Source organism: Bactrocera neohumeralis, unplaced genomic scaffold (genome assembly GCF_024586455.1).
Source record: "Bactrocera neohumeralis isolate Rockhampton unplaced genomic scaffold, APGP_CSIRO_Bneo_wtdbg2-racon-allhic-juicebox.fasta_v2 cluster10, whole genome shotgun sequence".
In the NCBI taxonomy this organism is placed as follows: domain Eukaryota; kingdom Metazoa; phylum Arthropoda; class Insecta; order Diptera; family Tephritidae; genus Bactrocera; species Bactrocera neohumeralis.
The window spans coordinates 7,809,752-7,815,781 of NW_026089623.1; the positions used below are offsets into that span (position 1 = coordinate 7,809,752).

Genomic DNA, 6,030 nt, shown 5'->3' on the forward strand with positions numbered 1-6,030 from the left:
AGTTATTTGACTCACCGCTCAATACTTTAGCCGCTAAGAAGCGCTTACATGTTAAAAATATATGATTTTTTCTGAAAAACTGCATTTTTTTGTGGACACTATTGCCACGCCCCTGGTAGGATTTAGGGGCCAGTGCTAATTTTTCGGGAACGCCAACGGTTAGGTCAGCTATAACCGTGCCACGCCAACCGCGGCAACCGCCACTGCACCCGCTCCTCGTAGTAGCACGAGGCCACTACCACCGTCCTCAACAACCGTAGCAGAACCTCAGCGCAGCCGATGTCCCCTATTGCGGCGCCCACACCGGCTACAACATTGTAGCATTTTTCGCAGCATGCAGCCCATGCAACGGCAGAAGGTTGCTCAAGCTCACGGGCACTGCCTGAAATGCTTGGCAACGGTACACACCACACAGGAGTGTACATCAGTGACCCTATGCCAACTGTGCAATAGGCCGCACCACACCATGCTGCATCGGACCCCGAAACGGCCTGTAGCGCGACAGCTTGCCGCGAACCGGTCACAGCAGCCCAGTCGGCACCGAAGGCTAGTCGCTCCTCCATCATCCAGAGCAAGGCGAAATGAAGCATCCCCGCGGCGCCAGCAATATCGTACATCAAACCGTCGCTCCACTGGTCTTAGCAGCGTTGTTGCCACGCTGCGGCAATTACAACGACCGCATTTAGCTATTTATTCGCCAGGGGGCCGGGATGGCTGAATGGTTAGCTCTCCCTCGCCATCCGACACTGAACAACCACACGACAACACACCACACTAACGCGATCCACAAATGAAGACACCACACATACAGACATTCTACATGAAGACACCACACACTACTACACACGAATATACCACACATGCAAACATCACACCATAACTCTACACTATCAAGCCATCAAAAGCGACCGCTCCAGAGGACGATGGGCCCTTTTTTTACAACGATCTCGCACCGAGCGAACGTGTTACGCAGCGTCAATTTCCGTATATGTACAGATTTCGAATTGGCGGTGACTACAAACCGTATCTTTTTAATTAAACTAAACCTTTTAATAAAACAAACCAAAACCGAAACATTAGACTAAACCTTAAATTAAACAAACAAATTCAAATTGTGTCTATTTTTTACCGGTGAAGTAACAAGTGCCGAGGTAAGTGGTGGCTAGCAATAGCGAAAGAAACATTATTTGACCTAGGTTGGTCAAATAAATTGCATTAGTTAGCGAGATCGAAAAGTTTCCAGGAAAACTAGCACACGTACCCTAAGATCTAACAGGAGCGTGGCAATAGTGTTCACAAACAATGTAGTTTTTTGAGAAAAATCACATTTCTCTTAATTTTGTAAACGCTCTATCGGCTAAAATATAAATTGCTTTAACTGGCTAAATAAAGGGCTTCAAGGAAACTAGTACTCCTCTCGTAAGCGCTACAAGGGACGTGGCAAGAGTGTTCGCAAACAATGTAGTTTTTTTCAAAAAAATCACATTTTTTTAACTTTGTAAAAGCTGTAGCGGCTAAAGTATTTGCCGAAGGTGAGTCAATGAATGGCACCGGTTAGTTAGTGTGAAGTGCTTTCGGAAAAACTAGCACCTGCCCCCTATACCCCACCAGGGGCGTGGCAATGGAGTTCACAAAAAATTTCATTTTGGCGGCTACAGTATTTGATCTAAACGCTCCAGCGGCTAAAGTATTTGACCGAGGTGGGTCAGATAAATTGCATTGGTTAGACAGATCGAAGTGCTTCCATGAAAACGAGCACTCGTCCCCTAAGCGCTACCAGAGGCGTGGCAATGGTGTTCAAAAAAAAAATGTGCGTGGAGTCCCTACGCGCGGATGTAGTCATACTTCTTAGTGATATTCCAAGAAATGCATATCATTTTGTATGAAAGAAAACTAGAAAACTAAATCCACATTTTATGAATTTATTATGCACATAAAATGAAGAATAAGACAAAGTCTAAATGAAGGAACTTTGACTAGAAAAGTACTTCTGTCTCTTCGTTGCGGAAAAGAATATGCAGCGTAATCATCTCTCTTTTGTAATCCATCAGCACGCGTTGAAGGCCCAGCAGTTATCGGTGAATTGCCGACCGTTGATTCATCAGCAGTTATAGATGCTCCCGCAGAGATTTATGGAACAGCAAACGTTGAATCTTTTTTTACGCGCTCTCTGATATTCCGCAGCTGTTTTCCTCTTCTTCGCTTGACTGCCAGCTATCATTTCAAATTTCTCCTTTTCCCGCTCTGCTTTCTTTCGTGCTCGGTATTCACGATAATATTGTGCTGTTTTCCCTCCTCTTGAAACACGGGCTACACTGTCTTTTTCCGTTGTAAAATCAATTTAAAATCAAAACATTAACATTTTTGCCAATCCAATTGATATTAGTTTCAAAGCACAAGTTTAGTGCACAAGGTGCATCTATTACGGACAATTGAAATATTCGAGAGAAACTTACCATAACATAACCTGGAATCCGCTGTGTTATGCGTATTATCATATTATAATGTGTCATTTATTTTATCAACATTGATCGGTGGTCCAGCCAATTTGACTGCCATATTGTCTTGTGAAGATCAGGTAGGTCGGAATTCGCCTCGCAATTTTAACATTTTTTACAATTCTCTCACATATTCTAACCGAAAATATGAGAGACAGAAATATATGTATTTATGAAATGATTTCTGTGATATTCCATAGTATGGAAATATGTATGTACAACTCTTTTATTTTTGATTTACTATTTTTCAAATTACTTAACGCTAATTTGATCTTATTTTATAATAACTCATTTTAAATATATAAAAGATTTACCTAAACATTATGATGATATTTTCATGATTCATACGTAATGTACGAATGTAAGCAATTTTGATTTGCCGTCGGCATTTCAATTTCTCATGCTTCAATTTTTTCTTTCAACCAAGAAATCGTTTGTATGTAAGTATGTATGTGCAATATATACCTTTGCATTTTGCCGTCGGCATTTCCATATTGACATGCAAAAGTAATTATGCATTTCATTGTTTCGTTTTGGCCTAATTTTGTATATTAAGACAAGTGTCGATAATTGCGCCAAAATCAAATATATTATATATTCATATGTAAACATGTTTTAAATTTTACATAAAATTGAAGTGTCAATAACTGCGCCAATTTTCATAAAGTTGGAAATTTTGCACGAATAAGACGTGTGCGGGTTTAGTCGTGAATTTTACATATATTAATTAATTTAATTGTCAATAAATTTTTTAAAAATTATTTGCCCTAGTTGTCCATTTTTTATTTTCTCACACATTTCAGCCGATTTTTATACTCTCGCAACAATGTTGCTAACGAGAGTATTATAGTTTTGTTCACATAACGGTTGTTTGTAAGTCCTAAAACTAAAAGAGTCAGATATAGGGTTATATATACCAAAGTGATCAGGGTGACGAGTAGAGTTGAAATCCGGATGTCTGTCTGTCCGTCCGTCCGTCTGTCCGTCCGTCCGTGCAAGCTGTAACTTGAGTAAAAATTGAGATATCATGATGAAACTTGGTACACGTATTCCTCGTCTCCATAAGAAGGTTAAGTTCGAAGATGGGCAAAATCGGCCCATACAAAAATACGGTATTTGAGAAATATGTAAATGACGTATTATGAAATCTCGATTATCACTTTACCATGCGAGAGTATAAAATGTTCGGTGACACCCGAACTTAGCTCTTCCTTACTTGTTGTATAGAAATTTGACCGGCGTAGAAGCAAATTGCGAAACAATCATACATACATATATTATGTCGTTTGCACATTTTTATGTATGTTTGCGAATGCAAATGTTCTACAAAAGCATATTTCTATACTTAAACAAAATCATTAGAACCATCGTATGTTTCTTACATGCATAACCGAACCATACTTAAGTCAGCGCAACCTAAGTGTCAATGGTGGTGTTGGTGGTAAGCGCTTGGAAAGTCAAGATGCTTCCACAGGTTCGAATCTCGACAGAATACATTTTTAATTTTTTGCTTTTAACATCGTATACTATACAAATAAATATTTTTCTTACTAATAGAAATTAAATTTATCACAGCAATATTATGTATATGTATATTATGCATATTGCTGTGATAAATTTAATTTCTATTAGTAAGAAAAATATTTATTTGTATAGTATATGATGTTAAAAGGCATACATCTTCTATCCTATCTTGTGTATCTGCACATGCTCATATGAGTTTATGTATACGCATGTGCGCGTTCAGAAATTGAAATCATATTTTCATCACTTATCAATATATTCATTACATGTGCGCACATTGACTTGCATGTTCATACATTCATATATACTTATATGTACATATATTTGCATACATTGCCAAACAAATAATGTACAAGCATGCAAACATATATATGCGTACACATATGAATATGTCACCAACAAAAAATTGATCTTCACAAGTCAATATGGCAGCCAAATTGGCGAAGAACAAGTGTAGTAAATTTTACAACAAAAACGATTTCATTCATGAACGTAGGCGCAAATTCCACAAGCGATCTCGCTTCATTCATAAAAACAGAGGCCGTAACATCTCCCCGAGCATGCCTCTGCCAACAAGTCGTCTTTTCGCGACGATGGCAAAAGCTAAGAATCATAAATTGCACAACTTTCTGGTGCTTCTCGCAAAAATCTGCGTCGATATGTATTCATATTTACATATGTACATATTTACGCATGTTTGTAGGCGAAGCTGCTACAGCGGCAAGGGGTGACGATCGGCGGACATTACTTTACTTATGCCATAGAAATTCTATTGCTACGAATATGGAAATGACAACGAAATAATGAAAATATGCATATTTCTAAATGTCATTAATTTCTTTAAAGAAATGAAAGGAATGAATGATCCTGAGAAGTATAGTCTTAACTTTTCAACGGCCAACGCAGAGCATTTCAATCAATTCATTAAAATCACCACTCAGAAGTCGTTTTATCCGTTGTAGGCGAACGATTTTCGATCGTCATCATTTCTAATATGCCACAAGACAAAATTAGAAATGAACTTCTTAACCCTCACGCTGTCGGATAAAACGATATACTTCGTCATTGCGGGTCGATTTCCAAAAAATGTAAAAGAAGAGTAACTACAGAAATAATCCTGTAAAGTATAGCCTTAATTTTTCAACGGCCAACGCAGAATATTTCAACCAAAATATACGCAAAATAGTTAAGAATTCGCAGAAATGAAAGACAAACGAAAGAAAAAGAAGCATAACTTCAATAATGCACAAGCATACAAACATACATATGCGCAGCAGCAGCAAGGAAAGAGGTAACAATCGGCGATCCACTGTATATTTCTTTCATGCACAACCAAACCATAATTAGGACAACGCAAAAGAAGTGTCAATGGTGATATTGGTGGTAAGCGCTTGAAAAGTTACGACGAGCACGTAGGTTCGAATCCCAACAGAATTTATTTTTAATTGAATATGTCACCAACCAAAAATTGAAACATTGTTCTACAAAAACAACAACAGCATAAGCATGGCAACATTGTGTTGTTGGTAGAAAAGCCGAGCTGTGCCGAAAGAAACAAACTAACGATCGCCGATTGTCACCGCTTCGCTTGCTGCTCGAACATTTTCGCAGACAAAGTTGCGTAGATTCATGTTGAGCAAGGTTGCGCAACCTGAATCTATCGCAACCTTTTCCGAACCCGTATAAGAAGTATAACTTCAAAAATGTAGTTTTTTCAGAAAAATCACATTTCTTTTAATTTTGTAAACGCTCTAGCGGCTAAAGTATAAATTGAATTAATTAGCTAAATAAAAGGCTTCAAGGAAACTCATCACGTAAGCGCAACCAGAGGCGTGGCAATAGTGTTAAAAAAAATGTATTTTTTTCAGAAAAATCACATTTTTTTAACTTTGTAAACACTCTAGCGGCTAAAGTAATTGACCGAGGTGGGTCAAATAAATTGCATTAGTTAGCGAAATCAAAGCGCTTCCAGGAAAATTAGCACACGTACCCTAAGAGCTACCAGGAG

The 6,030-nt window shown here is 38.3% G+C and overlaps 1 pseudogene; it reads right to left on the minus strand.

The window, feature by feature from the left end:
- Positions 1 to 4,954: 4,954 nt before the first annotated feature.
- Positions 4,955 to 5,156, minus strand: LOC126765638 (small nucleolar RNA U3; annotated as a pseudogene).
- Between the last annotated feature and the right edge of the window lie 874 nt (positions 5,157 to 6,030).